Source organism: Vombatus ursinus, unplaced genomic scaffold (assembly GCF_900497805.2).
Source record: "Vombatus ursinus unplaced genomic scaffold, bare-nosed wombat genome assembly UNPS02009132.1, whole genome shotgun sequence".
Taxonomy (NCBI): domain Eukaryota; kingdom Metazoa; phylum Chordata; class Mammalia; order Diprotodontia; family Vombatidae; genus Vombatus; species Vombatus ursinus.
Genome location: NW_020948910.1, coordinates 17,460,643 through 17,477,735, shown reverse-complemented (window position 1 = coordinate 17,477,735; position 17,093 = coordinate 17,460,643). Strand labels below are relative to the sequence as shown.

Here is a 17,093-nt window from a genome sequence, read left to right as displayed (position 1 = left end):
TTCAGATCTGACTTCAGACACTTACTAGCTGTGTGACCCTGGGAAAGTCACTGAACCCTGTTTGCCTCAGTTTCCTCATCTGTAAAATGAGCTGGAGAAAGAAATGGCAAACTACTCCAACAATCATATACTAAGCCATGACTTAAGTCACAGACTCCGGGGACATGAAGACAGAAATGAAATAGTTTTTGCCTTCAAAGGGCTTAAATTCTGTTGGGAAAATAACTGGGACACAAATAAGTAAATACAAAATGCATTGAAAATATGGATTCCTTGGTGTGCATGAGTTGCACTCTTTCCCCAAATATGTTGGAGAATCTCTTTATTGCCTCGCATGTCATCAGTGCTAGAGATTCATGTGAATCCTGAGTTCAGAGCTACAATAAGTTTGTTAAGAAACATTCCTATCCAAGCCAAACCATAGAGCCAGATGCTACCAGGACCCCAGGATACAAGTTCCTGAGCAGGAACATCAATAACTGTCAATGTTGGAGTGTTACACTACTGATTATGGGAATGATTATTCTGCATCAAAGAAAACATGGTCCTGTGATGTCAAATAGTGCAACAGGTGGATATATTGAGTTCTTAAGTCATTAATTAAGATATATGAAATATAGGTCAATAAACATATATTAAACATCTAAGATGTGCCAGGGTCTGTGCACACAGAATATACAAGAAACATTATTACACTAGAAAATAAAACATAAGCACAATCTGCTGTTTTTTCATTAAATTAAAAAAAATAAAATCATTCCTAGCAATTTGCTGGCAAATAATACAATCAGTAAAGTTCATTCAGAGAAATGAATAGGTTCCATAGTGGATAGAGCAGTGGATTTAGAATCAGGAAAACCTGGGATTGAACGCTCCCTCAAACACTTAATAGCTCTTAAGCTCTTTGTGCCTTAAATTCTTCACCTGTAAAATGGCAAAAATAACATCACTTAATAGAATTGTTATGAGAATTGAATGAGATTTACACATATACATATAGTCATATATAGTGATTTACAAACTATAAATGCTATTCAAATAGTTGCTATTATTATTGTCATCATTAAAACTTGCAGAAAGAGAATCTGATCTCATACCTATCATTAACTCCATGGTAATTCCTGTATGAACTCTAGAGCAACCAAGTCATAATCTGAGCCCAAAATAAAAACTCATGGACTTTCTCTACCCCTTCACAACCACCATGGTGATGATGAAGATGAGGCCAGGTCCATGGTCCCAATCTTTCCTGAGTCTTCAATACATAGCCTAGTATTCACTCTTAGGATCTCATCCCTTAAAACAACCATTTATTGTCTTGACAACATTTCTTCAAGTAAAGTGATCTACAAAGATAAGATTAGCATGATTTTCATTCAAAGATCCTGGGTTTCCTGAGTGTAATCATGAAGTCATGGAAAATATTAATGAGTATTACTAATGATACACATTGGAATTATTGCATGAACAGGGACCTGAGGGAAGTTATATAGATTATATTAGATTACATTATTATGTATTATAATCTACATCATATATTTTATACATATAGTCATAATTATGAAATGCAAGTGAGTCTGGGGAAGGAGACGAAAGGTGAAAATAAGAAAAGACTACAACTACGAATAAGGTTTGTTTTTAGTGTCAAAGAAAGTATGGGATTCTATGAGGTGGAAGTAAGAAAGGAAGATTCTTCAGCATACCCTGGGGTATAGCCAGTGAAAGAGCACAGAGAAGGGAAATGGACTGTCATGCATGAGAAAGGGGAAGGAGGACAGTTTGCTGAGATCATAGAGTGTGGCAAGGGGCATAATGTAGAATAAGGATCAAAAGGTGCATTAGGTCCAGGTCGTGAAGGGCATAAAAGCCAAACAAAGAAAGCAGTTTTTCAGAGTTAACAGGAGACTGTCAGTTAAGATGGAGAGATGAAAGGTCATAGAGTAGCCCAGATCTCCAACAGAAACCCTGACAAGTTTCAGAAAAGGGTCCCCAAAAGACCTATCATAAAAAGTGAAAAAAAGAAGAAAACAAACTCCTCCATGCAGTCTAGAACTGCATAATAAGACAGCAAGAAGACTGAGAGTTGGGAGTGAAAGGGGGATGGGGGAGTAGAAATGAGGGAAGCAGTGAAGATGATAGGTCTGGTAACTAGGCCAGAAGCTAGGAGAGAATAGGAAAGGAGGGAGAACCAGCACAAACTCTGAGAAATGGACCAGGAACCAGCCAGTACTTTGAACAGGGCCATCACAAGCCAATGCCAGCCAAAACAATCAGACATCTGAAGTGAGGTTCTAGCTGTGTTCTTATAGAACAGAATCCAGGACAGAATTTCACTCATGGGTCACCGCAGAGATAGACAAAACAGTCTGGTCACACACTTCTCAGGGCATTGGGAACCACAAAGATGGACAAGGTCAACTCAATGCCCAAGTTTCAATGTCAAGAGAACTATGCAGGAGGCTTGGAACCAGCTTGGTCTCCAGTGTTTTACTGGATCCTATGAGGGCCACAAGCAGGGACAGAACCAACTCTCAACTGAAGATTGGGCTGAGAAAGGAGAAAGACAACAATAAATTCAGTGGGTTCTTAGATTCTCATAATCATTCAGTGTTATCTGCAAAGATGTGATGTGCTAGAGAATATCATTTGAAAAAGCCTAAGTAAACACACAAGATTAAGGGATCCAATCTCTTCACTTTAAAATGGAAAACAACAAATGCAGATGCCAAGGATAAAGGTCCTTTCTTGGCCTCAGATGAGAGAAGAACCCAAGGTTTCTCTACTTACAGCATTGTCTCTCATTGGACACTAAAAGTAAAGAAGTCACCAAGGTCCTCCAACATCGTAGCTTAAGAGAATGAAGCAAAGAAAGAGTTTAATCTAAGTCTTTTTAAGATCATCCAGTTCTGACTACTGACCCTTCCTATTGACCAGTACTAGTTATAGAATGTCAGCACATGCTCAACAGTCTCTGCAAGGCACTAGCATTCCATATCATTATGACTCTCCCATAAACAGATTTCTCAGATTCTTTATGATATAGTCATAAAGACATGGTCACAGGCACAAAACACATATGCAAGGCTCCTTTTATGCTTCTCCTTTAAAAGATCAATCAATAAACAAACATTTATTAAGTATTTACTTTGTGCCAGGCACTATGCTACAGGTGATACAATGAAAATGATAATGTAGTCTCTGATATTAAGGAGTTTACATTTCCATGGGGGAAATAATAACTACATAAAATAAATATATAATTTTATATAATATATAATAAAACACACACACATACATATATACATATATACACACTATATGTGTGTATATATACATATACATATACATACATACACACATATATTATATATATATATATATATATATATATATATATACACACACACACACACATCTGTGCCTGTATGTGTATAATGGTGAGAGATTTCACTCCAACCCACATGAATGGAATCAAAGAAGGCCTGGACAACTGGATTCAACCAATCAAGCTAAGCTAAAAACTAGGTTCCACTAAATCCTTAATCAATTTGGAAGGTCTAAAGTACTTTGATCAGTGGTAGAAGACATATGTTATATAGGAATTTTCTTACAGTTGACTAAAATAATACAGATACACCTCTGGGTCTATGTATAACACAGTAAGCCACTTTGTAATTTGCACATTCCAGAATCAAGAAGGTCCAGTCAAGGTTAAATCCAATGATGAAAGATTTCTAAAAGGAAATTGTCCTAGAGAGTTGGGAAAGGAGGAAATAGTGTTTTTTTGTTTTTGTTTTTGTTTTTACCTCTCTTCCCTCTCTGATCCCCTACCCATTTTCCTTGTAAACTTTGGGAGATTGAAAGACCTAGAGTTTCCTTTAACACCACTAGCAATATCCACAAGATCTAGTAATAGTGTTTTTAGAATGGCTGAGGGCAGCATATGACCAAGAGCTGAGAAACTTCCTGGGAACAAAATAGAGACACTGAGGAAAGGCAACCTCAGAATGCTACAGTCCTCACAGGCAACAAGAAAATTCTCTAAGAGGAACTTCATGAAAACTCCAGCAAGGGAGAAAGGAATTTTTAGTAAATAGGAGCTATGAGTTCTCTAATGTATTCTCTAAGTTTGATCTCAATGTCTGTAGTGACTTTGTGTGTGCAAAGGAAGACTATGCCCCAAGTTTAGGGGGATTGTTTCCATAATAACTGGGCTGGTTATTCCTATTGAGTAAGTACCTTTTCTAAAAGCAAATTAAGCCTGACTGATAGTCAATAAGAAGAACATTTGTGGGGGCTCTTACATGATAACAGAAACCTTACACATGCATCCTTGATCCCATTCCATCCCATCTTCTCCAGAAGATTGCTCTTCTAACATACCTACTCTCTATTGCTGTTATTATCTTCACTGTTTCTTTACCTACTGCCTCATTTCCCTGCCGCCTTTCAACATGCCCATGTTTTCTCCATCCTTAAAAGACTGACTTGATCCTGTTATGTTAAATCTCTCCCCTCCTCTGGAGAGAATTTTTTGAGAAAGTTATCTGTACTCTACCTCTAATTCCTATCTTCTTACTCTCTTCTAAATCCTCTGTGATCTAGATTCTGATATTATTAAATTAAAACTGCTCTTTTCAAAGTCACCAATGATCTTTTCCTTTTCAAATATAATGGTCATTTCTCATTCCTCATCCCTTTTGATGTTTCTGTAGCCTTTGATCTTATCAGTCACCATCTTTTCAATACTATCTCCTCTCTGGTATTCATGAAATTTCCTTTCCCTGGTTTTCCTCCTACCTGTCCAACTTCTCTTTATTGGTTCAGTGCCTTTATCATGCCTACTATATGTGGGTGTATTCCTAATGGCCTTGTCCTTGAAGCCTCCAAACCAGGAGTTTTGGTGTGTCATGGACCCCTTTGACAGACTAGTGAAGCCTAGGGATCTCTTGTCAGAATTCCATTTATAAAGATATAAAATAAAATTCATAGGATTAAGGAAGGAAGGAAAAAAAGAGAAAGGAAGAATGAATGAAAGAAAAAAGAAAGAAAAGAGAAAGGAAGGAAGGGACAAAGAGAGTGGAAGAGAGGGAGGGAGGAAGGAAAAAAGGAAGGGAGGAAGAAAGTAAGAAAAAGAAAGAAGGAAGAAAAAAGAGAGGAATGGAGGGAAGAAAGGAAGGGAGGAAATAAGGGGAGGGAAAGAAAGGAATGAAAGAAGGTAGGAAAAAAGGAAGGAAAAAAGGAATGAAGGAAGTGAGACTGTTTTAAGAGTTTACTATATGCCAGATACTGTGCTAAGCCCCTTACAAATAATAACTCATTTGATCCTCTCAACAAAACCATTGGGAGATAGATGCTGTTATCAGACCCATTTTACAATTCAGTAAACTTATTCTGACAGTGGTTAAGTGAGTTGCCATGGGTCATGGAGCTAGTAAGTATCTGATGCTGTATATGAACCCAAATTTTCATTCAAAGTACAGTGCCATATCCACTGCACCACCTAGCTGCCTCTAGATAGAAACCAATTGAATGAAAATATTTAACAAAATACATTTGTTTAAATAGTTTGAAGAACTCAGCCGTCTAGGGAGACTTGATTTATCTCACATGATGATTTTTTTTTCAGCTCCCCTGGGTTCACTTATCATTTCTAGGCAGTCTCTATACCCATTCTGGAGTCTCTATTCCTAGATCTCTGTATCCAGGATTAATCTCCATTCTAATCTGTAGTTCTACATCTAATAGCCTTTCATACATCTGAAATCTTGTATCCTATAGCATCTTAAGGTCAACATATCCAGAGAGAGAGAGAGAGAGAGAGAGAGAGAGAGAGAGAGAGAGAGAGCCTACTATCTTTCTACCAAATGTTTCCCTACTTACAAATGTTTCTATTACTATGGAAGGCACCACCATCCTCACAGTCACCATGGCTCCCAACATTAGAGTCATGCTGGTAATTCACTCAATGCACATATCTAAGCTTGTAAAGCATTATCCTTTCTACATTCACAACCTCTCATATATGTCACCTTCTAAACACTCACACTGCTACCACTTTGGTGGAGTTCTTATCATTTCACTCTTGGGTTATTATTATTGTTTGAGTGGTTTCCCTATATTAAGTCTCATTTCACTCCGATCTATCCTCCACTAAGCTACCGAAATGATTTCCTAAACCACAAATTTGACTATGGCATGTCCCTACTTAATAAATTCCAACGGTACTTTATTACCTCCAAAATCAAATATACAATCTTCTGTTTGGCATTTTAAGCCTTTCATAATCTGGCATAATTCATAATCTCTCCTCCCTAACCTTAGATTCTGCACTAAGGATTTTGGCTTAATTTTTATTTCATATGTGTATAGCTGTTTGTGTGTTGTCTCCCCTATTGTAAGGGGAGCTACTGGAGTCTAGAAGATCACTGGTTTACTCTTTTTTTTTTGTATCCCTAGTGCTTACAACAATACCAGCATATAATAAACACTTAGTACCTTCTGACTGACTGAGAATCCTATCCCTAAGTCTTTGCCACTCCCAATGGAAGAGAACTCACTATATTCCAAGTTTGAGCATTCTACTTTGATTTGTTCATTTATCCTTAGTGACTTGCATAATAGGTGCTTAAACAAGTATTTATTGATTAAGACATTTTCCCACTGCTTTCTCTTGAGTGTGCAAAGTTAGAAGAGATTGACATGTAAAGAAATAATAATAATAACTAACCTTTATATAGTGCTTTCAGGTTGGGAAAGCACTTTACAAGTTTTCTCATTTGATTCTCACAATGCAGTGAAGAAGAATAAAATAGCATTCACCATGTGTTAATTATCCAGCCAGGTAATGTAATACCTGCATTATCCATTAGGAGACACTCTCCTGGAGCCATCAGCCCAGTCTTAGTCACTTTTTGCGATATTTGTTGTTGTTTTTTGTCCTTACTTTTTGAATAGGACCAATGACATCAGGAGGGTGATATCTTGACTTACAAGTGAATTGGATTTAAGTGAGGCCAAGCTGTGCAAAGTCATCAGTCTCACTCTTTCCTCCAGAGTCACCTAAGTCCAGTGGCAAGGCATAGCTTAGAACAACTGGCAATGGCCCAGGATGCAATGGGAGACCTTTGCCTTTATAAGCTAAGGTCTTTCCCAGGTCTCAGTTTTTCTGAGGCAACATCCATTCAGTGAGTAAGGCTAGGTAAGAAATGAGGCAGAAGACAACAATTTGAGTTGTGGTATAGTAATGAGAAAGCCCTTTCAGAAGAGACTGTAGTATCCTTTCTAGCCATTAGTAAGTATAGCTTGAAATTCATAACTATTCTCCCTCTGCCAAGACCTAATGACAATCTCCCAAAGCAGCTTTGATTAATCCCTTGTTACCCAGGTTCAAGATTATTTGGGGAGATAAAATGCATTATGCTCAAAATGTTAAAATATGAAATCCACCTCTACCTAGTTCTGTTCTCCCACCCAGTCTGGATTCCTTATCATTAAATCACTTTTAATTTAATTTATCAATTCAGAATTTAGCATGCTTTGACTATATATATATATATCAAAATTATGGGACTTAATGTAAAAAGACTATAATAATCATGAATACATACGAATATATTTGCAACCAACTACCTCCTAGAATTCATATCATTTTCTTCCCTTATCTTCAGGTATAATTGTAGGGCAATGCAACCACATATATTCCTACCCCTTGTGGGAAATGAATAGGGGGAAGGGCATATACTTTAGAACTCAGACAAAGTAAAATGGGAAAATAAAAGAAGAAAGTAAGACTCACTTGGAGAGTTTTCCTGGCCACCCTCTGTTGCATCTGAGTTGTATTGATCATAGCTCTAATACTTGCTGCTAGGTGGGAAGAGTATACAGCCATAGAACTGAAGTCAGGAAGACCTGAGTTCAAATCCAATCTCAGGCACATACTAGCTGTGTGACCCTAAGCAAGTCACTTAATTTCTTTTTGCCTTTGTTTCCTCATTTCTGAAAAGAGGATAATAATAGCACCTACCTCTCAGGATAATGAATTAATTAGTATGAATTAATGTTGGTGAAACATTTTGCAAATCTTAAAGGGCTATATAAATATGAGTTTATTATTAACCTAGTTATTGCTATTATTATAATCAATATTGGTCCATCTCTTCCATTACCTGCATTATTTTTTTTTATGCTCATACAACATGCATCAGTTAGTCAATCAACTAGCATTTATTAAGGGCCTACTACATCTCTGAACAGCTAAGTGATGCAATTGATAGAGTGCTGGGCCTGGACTCAGTAAGACCTGATTCAAATCTAGCTTCAGACACTTACTAGCTGTGTGACCCTGGGCAAGTCACTAAACCCCTATTTGCCTCAGTTCTTCATCTGTAAAATGGGGACACACTGGAGAAGGAAATGGAAAACTACTCCGGTTTCATTAGATACAACCAAGTCACTGAATAGCAATATGCCAGAGACCGTGATAAGCCCTGAGGATACTATGAAACAAAAAACAGCTCAAGGAGCTCACAGTCTAATGAGGGAGACAACATGTAAGTGATTTTTTACAAACAAAATATAGGCAGAATAAATTTGGGGTAGTCTCAGAGGGATGGCATTAAGATTAAGAAGGACTGGTAAAAGTTTCTTGTAGAAGAGGGTGTCTTAGCTGACACTTGAAGGAAGTCAGGGAAACTAGGAATCAGAGATGGGAAGAGCATTCCAGGCATAGGGAAGAGAAGGTGAAAACACTCAAGCTGGGAAATAGAGTGTCCTGTAGGAGGAACAGCAAGGAAGCCTGTGCCACTGAATTGCAGATGATATTGAGGGGACTAAGTTATAAGGAAACTGGCAAGTTTAAAAGGAACCAGGTTCTTTAGAATCAAACAGAGGATATTATATTTCACCTAGAAGTAACAGTGGAGTTTATGGAACAGGGGGATGCTATGAACAGTTGTGTGCTTTAGGAAGATAGTTTGACAGATGAGCAGAGAATGGATTAGAGTATAGAGTGTATTGGTCTTTAGCACTATCATCTCAGAGGAAAATCACATCGAAAAGTTAGAGGAAGAGAACTGAAGCCAAAGAAAAGAAAAGAAAAGAAAAATGAATGGAAAAGGGAAAAAAATATCATGGGGCATGGACGTTTCTAAAATCTCTCAAAGATAAAAGGGTTAGAGCATAGAGCTTAGAGGACATCTAGTACAAATCTCATATTTGGTAGATGAGAAAATTGAGGTGAAGTGATAGTGACTTGCCAAAATGGCATTGCTGGGATTTGAACCCATGACTCTTCCTCCAGTACTCTTACTTCTTCCTCCACAGTTAACTACATAGCAGTCTACTCCATAGTCCTTTCTCTGACCTAAGGAAAAAAGAGTCAGGGCTTTCTCATTTTCAGTGGTTTGCTTCATAAATTTTGGGAAGACCAAAGATTTACACAGAAATTTTAAAAAATGTGCACAAAACTAGTATAAAAACAGTTAGGTGGATCAGTGGATAGAACGTAGGAATTAAGAAGCAGGAAGACTTGAGATTAATTGCTGCCTTATTCACTTTCAAGCTGTGTCACAAGTACCTTAACCTCCCAGCCTCAGTTTCCCCATCTGTAAAATAAAGATAATAGCATCTATTTCACAATATTGTTGTGAGGATTGAGATAACATATGTAAAGTTCTTAGCAAACCTTAAAGTGATATGTAAATGCTAACTATTATTTAAATGTACATACATATGTAAATATATATATAATATATACACACGTCATTCCCCATCAGATAATGAAATCTATGAAATGAAATACATGTAAATAGATGTGCATATGTTACAAAATCAAATAAGAGATTTCCTATAGATTAAACAGCAGTTTTTGTGATAATGACTGAAAAAAAAAAGTTTCTTTCATTTCACACCTCACACTATAGGGATTCAATCTTGGAGGTTTTGAAGAGATGGAATTTCTTTGCCTGACTTCCTAAATGCTTCCAGGGTGCTTTGGGCATTAACTTTTAAGTGATACCAGGGGAGAGAGTACTGGAATAAAAGCTGACCTTTGAGCTGAGTGATCACATTACATCTCACTCCTCTTGACAAAGAGAAGCTCCTCAAAGGTAAAAAAACAATTTACTAGAGGATCAAAGAGAAATTTTCTTAAATAAGCAGCTAAGGCATTTGCATGTGTTCATAGAAACCTTTAGTAGATTTGCTGAACTATTACCTGAATTGCCTTGAGATTAGTTGCAAAAGTGTTTCTGAGTTACATGGGCGTCTTTTGAATATGTATTAGAAGATTTGTAACTTGTAGTATCAGTGGAAAAGATTCATAATTTATTAAAGATAGTAACTGGTAGATTTCTTAAGACAATAATTTAATGCAACTTTTATTTTAAGGAAAAAATGAGATGTTTCAATAACACCCAAAATATACAAGCTAATGAAAATTCTGCAAAGTTCAGAGAGAAGAATGAGCAGCAGCAATGAGTCCTAGCCTGCAGCTGTACAGCTCTGCTGTGAGAACATCAATGGGTCCTGCATTAAAACTTCCTACTCCCCAGCACCCCGAGTCATCCTCTACCTGGTCTTTGGCTCTGGGGTTGTCCTTGCTATCTTGGGAAACCTCCTGGTCATGATTTCAATCCTTCACTTCAAGCAGCTGCACTCTCCTGCCAATTTTCTCATTGCTTCCTTGGCTTATGCTGACTTATTGGTGGAAGCCACTGTGATGCCTTTCAGCATGGTGAGGTCAGTGGAGAGTTGTTGCTACTTTGGGGAGAGTTATTGTAAAGTTCACTGTTATTTTGAAGGATCATTTTGTTATTCCATTTTTCACTTGTGTTTCATCTCCATTGACAGATACATTGCTGTCACTGACCCTCTGGTCTATCCAACCAAGTTCACTCTGAATGTTTCCTTGGTGTGCATCACATGCTCATGGCTTCTTGCTATTACTTACATGTTTTCACTTCTTGGTACTGGTGTCAATGATGATGGGCTGGAGGAATTAGTAAGTGCCCTCACCTGTGTGGGAGGCTGTCAGGGTGCTATGAATCAGACCTGGTCACTAGTAGGTTTTCTGTTGTTCTTCATCCCCACTCTGGTTACGGTCATTCTTTACTGTAAGATTTTTCTAGTAGCAAACAATAGACTAGAAAGATTGAAAACTCAAGTAGCAAAGGGGAATCTTCATCCTCAGAGAGTTACAAGGCTAGAGTGTCCAAGAGGGAGAGAAAAGCAGCAAAAACACTGGGCATTGCAGTGATTGCTTTTGTGATTTCATGGTTCCCCTATTGTATTGAAACAGTAATTGATGCATTCCTAGGGTTCATCACCCCAACCTACATTTATGAAATTTTAGTTTGGTTTGCCTATTTTAACTCAGTCATGAACCCTTTGATTTATGCTTTCTTTTACCCTTGGTTTAGAAGAGCAATTAAATTGATTGGTACTGGGAAATTCTTCAGAGGTCACACTTCAACAATAGATTTGTTTTCTGAGTGGGTAAAGGCTTCAGATGGAAGAAGTTAAAATTCATTTGAAATGAATTTGTTATCAAGATATAGGACTTCTTAATATATAAAATTTTGTTGCTCTTTATATTTGACCCACACCTCCAATTTCAATCCCAATAAGTAACATTTGGTAAATTCATTTGCTAAGTATGATTACAAGGTTTCAAAGCTTCCCACTATTGCCTGCCTCTACTCATTCTGTCTTTTACTCCTGGACTCCCTTGGTTCTTCTTTTTTTTTTTTTCTTATTTCATAGCACTTTTCTGTCTATTCCCTTTCTTGGTTTAGAATTTCAAATGAAGTAGAAAAGTCACCTATTTTAAGTTGTTTGTCTGTTTGTTTATTTTTTTTTCCAAAAACCCTTCCCATGTCTCTTTAGTTTTTGAAATTTATTTGTGGTGAATTCTTTCTATTCTTTCTCTCTTTGACTCTGTCTCTCCCCTTCTTTCTGTGTGTGTGTGTGTGTGTGTGTATCTCACTCATTCCCTCTCTCATTCTCTCCAGCACATTCAATATCAGCTCCATTCTGGATCTAAGAACTTTGTTCCTTTTTTTTCCCTATCTTTTTAAAGACCGAAGTAAAGTATAGCTCACATCTCCAATAAATAATAAAAACATATTGCCACCTTTTCATGAGCTCTCCCCTGGGCCTTTAATGCTCTCTCTCCTCAACTTTACTTCCTAGCACCCCTAGATCATTTTAAGGCTCACTTCACATGCCACCTCATTCAAAAGTTCTTTTCCAATTCCCCCATTGTTAGCCACCCTCCCCTCTCTATATTACCTTCTATTCATTTTATGCATGTCCTTTGTTTATCTATATATGAACATGCTATGTATCCCAGCAGAAGACAAGCTCTTTGAGATCAGGAACTCTCTAGCTTTTGCATTTGTATTTCCAGTCCCTAGCACATAGTAAGTACTTAATAAAATGTTTATTGATTCATTCTCTAAACAGATAAAGAAATCACTGTCACAGACAATGTTTTATTACCACAAATATTCTTTACTTTTTGCATCTTTATTTCCTCCTTAACCACAGAACTACCTAAGACTGCCTTTGCCCACTCAAAAGTGTTGTTTGGTTTATAAATTGCCTTTAGTCCTTGCTATTTTTTTAAGAAAAATATTTCTTTTTTTTCACCAATTACATGGAAAAACAATTTTTAATATTTGTTTCATTGTTATTATTTCACTAATACCAATAACAATGGCAAATTAGCAATTAAAACAAGTTCTGACTTGCTTTCACATCTATTTGATCATTCCATTAATATAATAGACAACTTCCGCAATCTGAGAAGTGAAATAATTCCTGTTCACTAAGAATTCTGTACTTCCCCAATTGTTAAATGTTCTAAGGATTTGAATAGGCAGTTTTCCAATGAAGAAATCCAAACAACTTATATAAAAATGGGGGAATATAAAAAAGTCATATAAAAAAGGAGAAAAAGAAATAAATCATTGTTGATTAGAAAAATGCAAATTTAAACAACCTTGAGATATTATTTTGTATCTATCATAATGGCTAAAATGATTGAAGGAAAAATTCACAATTGTTGGAGGGGAAGTGGAAAAATTGGGACAGTAATTCACTGGTAGAGAACTGTGAACTGATCCATTCACTTTGGAGAGCAATCTGGAAATATGCCCAAAGAGTTATTAAACTGCTTATACCCTTTGACTCAGCAATACCACTATTAAGTCTGTTTCCTAAGATGATTAAGGAAAAAGGAAAAGATCCTATATGTTCTAAAATATTTATAGCAGATCGCTTTGTGGTGGCAAACAGGAAATTGCAGGGATAACAGTCAATCGGGGATTGGGCAAGCAAGTTGTGGTATATGATTGTGGTAGTATACTATTGTGCTATAAGAAATAATGAGCTTGGGGTGACTAGGTGGCACCTTGGATAGAACACTGGCCTTGAAGTCAGGAGGACCTGAGTTCAAATCTGGCCTCAGACCAAACACTTGACACTTACTAGCTGTGTGACTCTGGGCAAGTCACTTAAACCCAATTGCCTAAAAATTAAAAAATAAATAAATAAATAAATAATGAGCTTGATGATCTTAGAAAAACATGGATAGACTTGCACAATGTAATGAAGAGAGAAATGAGCAGAACCGAGAAAACATTGTATACAGTAATAACAATATTGTTTTAGGAACAATTTTGAATAATGAAGTCATTTTGACTATTATAAATACTCAAATTAACTACAAAGGACCTATGAAGGAAGATGCTACCTTCATCCAGAGAAAGAAATGACAAATAGAAGTATGTATAGAATGATTACATACACACACACAAATACATATACCCACACCCATTCATACATATTTGTGTCTAATGGTAGCCACCTCTAGGGTAGGGTAGGGGAAGGAAGAAAAAAGGGGGAAAAAAGAAAGTTATATGATAACTTTATTATATATTTAAGAGGAATAGCAAGTAATACACAAATTTACAGTTTCATGTGCAATCATCTTTTTTTCTATGTTATCTATGTTTTCTATGTTATTTCTACTATGTTATGGAAATTCTCGTTTCTTTCTTAAATTCAGAGTAAAATAAATTTTAAAATTCTGTACATATTTCAGTTTGCTATTACAAAAATGCAAACATTATTAAATTGTGCAAAAAAAGCTATCATTTAAGTCACTAAGGATGACACACTTTTTAATACCTCATACATTCAGAAATTCCAAAGTATTTTGCTTTTCTTTTGAAGCAAAAATTAAATGAAAACAAGTTGTGGATGTATGTGTTTTTAGGAAGTACTCCATTAAATATCTTAAAACATTGACAAGTTTTACTAGTTTTTTTGTCCATTTCAGAGTATACCAGGAGTCTCAGGAAACCTGATTCTTTTTGTGCTGTGATTTGTGGAAATGAACCTAATATATGTGTACGTCAAAATGTGAGACAAATTGTGTTTTGCCTCTAATTTGATATACATGCATATCAGCTTTGCAACTCATGAGAGTTAGATACATTTTTCTGAGGAACAATTGGTTATCGGTCTAGCTCAGTTATAGTGCTGAGCCTTCCTAACCCTGGTTCTAAGGACTGGCCAACTCTATGATTTCCAACTACACCTGAGGACTCCCAGGAAGCTGAGGAAGCTAGGTGGCAGAGTAGGTGGAGCCTTGGACCTGAAATAAAGAAGACCTGAATTCAAACCCAGCCCCAGACACTTATCATCTGTGTAACAGGGGAAGTCATTTACTTCCTGCCTCAGTTTTCTCCTACCAGCATTGTTGCGAAGAACAAATGAGGTAACATTTGTAAAGTGTTTTGTCAAACTTAAAATGCTATATAAATGCTAGCCATTATTAATTAAACTCTTACTGGGTTACCTTGTTTGTGTAAAAGTGAAAACCAGAGTGGACCTGGGAGGATTTGAAATTTTTAGTTTTCATACTTTCTTTCTAAATGACTTTTGCAGAAAGTTGTGTCTATTTCAGTATTGTTGTATAAGTCTTTTTATCAAAAGTAATGAGGACCTGAGGATTGTTGAGCTCCCATCCATTAAGACAATCTTTCTGCTACCTAGGCAGGCAGACCACTCTGCTTATGGTGCCCCCTGCCATTATGAAGTACAGTGCTAATTATGTATCACAGAGACCATAAAATCATGGGCATGCCAAATGGGAAACTGTCGATAGTTCCAGTGGAGGGCATGGTCAGGTTACTCAAAGGCCTGGTCTCCAGTCCTCCCACTGATGCTGCTAGAACTGCTCCATCCAAATCTATTACACTCTTCTCTACAGCGCTTTATCCCTTCCTAGTGAAGTTGATCTGTGGAGTGGTATCCAATAAAGGGTTTGGTCTATATCTTCTTCATGAAAAACAAAGTGTTTCTCTCTTGTTCATAGAATTATATTGTTACTCTTCTCTTGCCCTTCCTCTCTCTTGTCTTTCTAGGGGAGGAGCAATATAAGGAAATTCACTCACCTAGATCCCACCTAGATCTCCCCTTCCCTACAGTGCACTATGAAGGACTCCTAGGCCTTACCGTCATCCCTGACCACTGGAATCTCAGGCCCTTCCATATATTCTACCATTGAACTTTCATATATGGACTTCATCTCCCAACTAGAAAGGGAGCTCTGCAACAGCAGGAAATGTCTCAAATTTATGTCAATACTCATAGCACTTAGAAACATTCTTGGTAAATAAAAAACTGCTTAATAAATGCTTTTGCATTCCATTCTACTCCAGGAAAATTGGATTTATCTATCATGAGCACTTATCTCTGGCTTGGTAACTCTGAGGAATGAGCTTTTCACTGAATATAGTTCAAATTCCAATTTCTCTTGGTAGTAGAAGGTTTCATGTACAGAAAGACAAATGTCTTTCTCCTCTACTCCCCATGATACTCACAGGAATCTTTCCTTTATGCTTATCCCCAAATTTCAATCTAATTTTGGTCCAGATGTGTATCTTTGTGGTTATTTACCTCCATCATAATGTCATTGATGTAATATTGGACATAACCAGTCCAAATTATAGTGATGAATTCTTCCATTTTCTTGGGAACAATTGCACTAGCCAACCAGTGACATAGTTCCTAGGTTAGTCTAGGTAGCATAGTAGAAAGGATGCTGACTTCACACATAAATGATCTGCTTTCAAATTTTCGTCTCCCTCTTACTTCCTACCTTGAACTTAACCTCCCTGGTTCTTAATCTAATGATGAGCAATTCTCAAGTAAGGATACTTCCAAAACATGGCTCATAATCCTTTGACAACCTTTAACCTTGTTCTGGTTGACTTGGCATTGTAGCACCTTCTAGAAGATGTGTCCATCCTTAAGTCTCCACTGAATTCTATTTAATTACAACCTCAAAAATCCATTCTGGTTTCTCCTCTATTCCTTGATTTAAAATGCTTGCAAGATAGATAGATAGATAGACAGACAAAAGAACAAATGGATAAACAAATAAATAAATTGCTAAATAAAAAAGAATAAATAAATAAATTACGTAACTATTCAATCCTAACTGACATGGCAGAAGTTAGGAAAGTTATTTCTAACTGACATTGAGATAATATCTGAACAGTATCTGGTGAATCAGAACTGAAATTGAACTGAGCTTTCCTCTTCTGTTTTTTTTTTTCATCATTCTTGACTTACATTGTTTAACTTCCATAAAGTTTAATCATTTAGCTACCATATAACGTTAAATCTCTAAAAAGTAATGGACCTTAGATATCTGTCTTGCATGTAGTTGACTGATAAATAACTTTAAATTGACCCAATTTATAGTAACAAAGTTTTAAGTGGAGAGACACAGTGATCTACTGGAAAGAGTACAGACTCTACAGCCAGAGGACATAGGTTCAAAACCAGCCTCTCATACTTAACTCCCTGTGTGACCTTGTGGAATGTGCTCAACTTCCCTGGGCTTCAGTTTCCTCAGCTGTAAATGAAGATTAGGTCTCTTCCAACTATTTATGATCCTATGATCTTTGTCAGTGCTTCTACAATATTAAATTTGGGCTCCTTCCTCTATCCCATTTCTATGTTTCCATATTTGTGGCTCTTTTAAAAAATCTATTTTACCTATGTTCTGCTTTACC

At 36.7% G+C, this 17,093-nt stretch overlaps 1 pseudogene; it reads left to right on the top strand.

The window, feature by feature from the left end:
* The first annotated feature begins 10,432 nt into the window (after positions 1-10,432).
* Positions 10,433-11,523, top strand: LOC114034856 (annotated as a pseudogene).
* Positions 11,524-17,093: the final 5,570 nt, after the last annotated feature.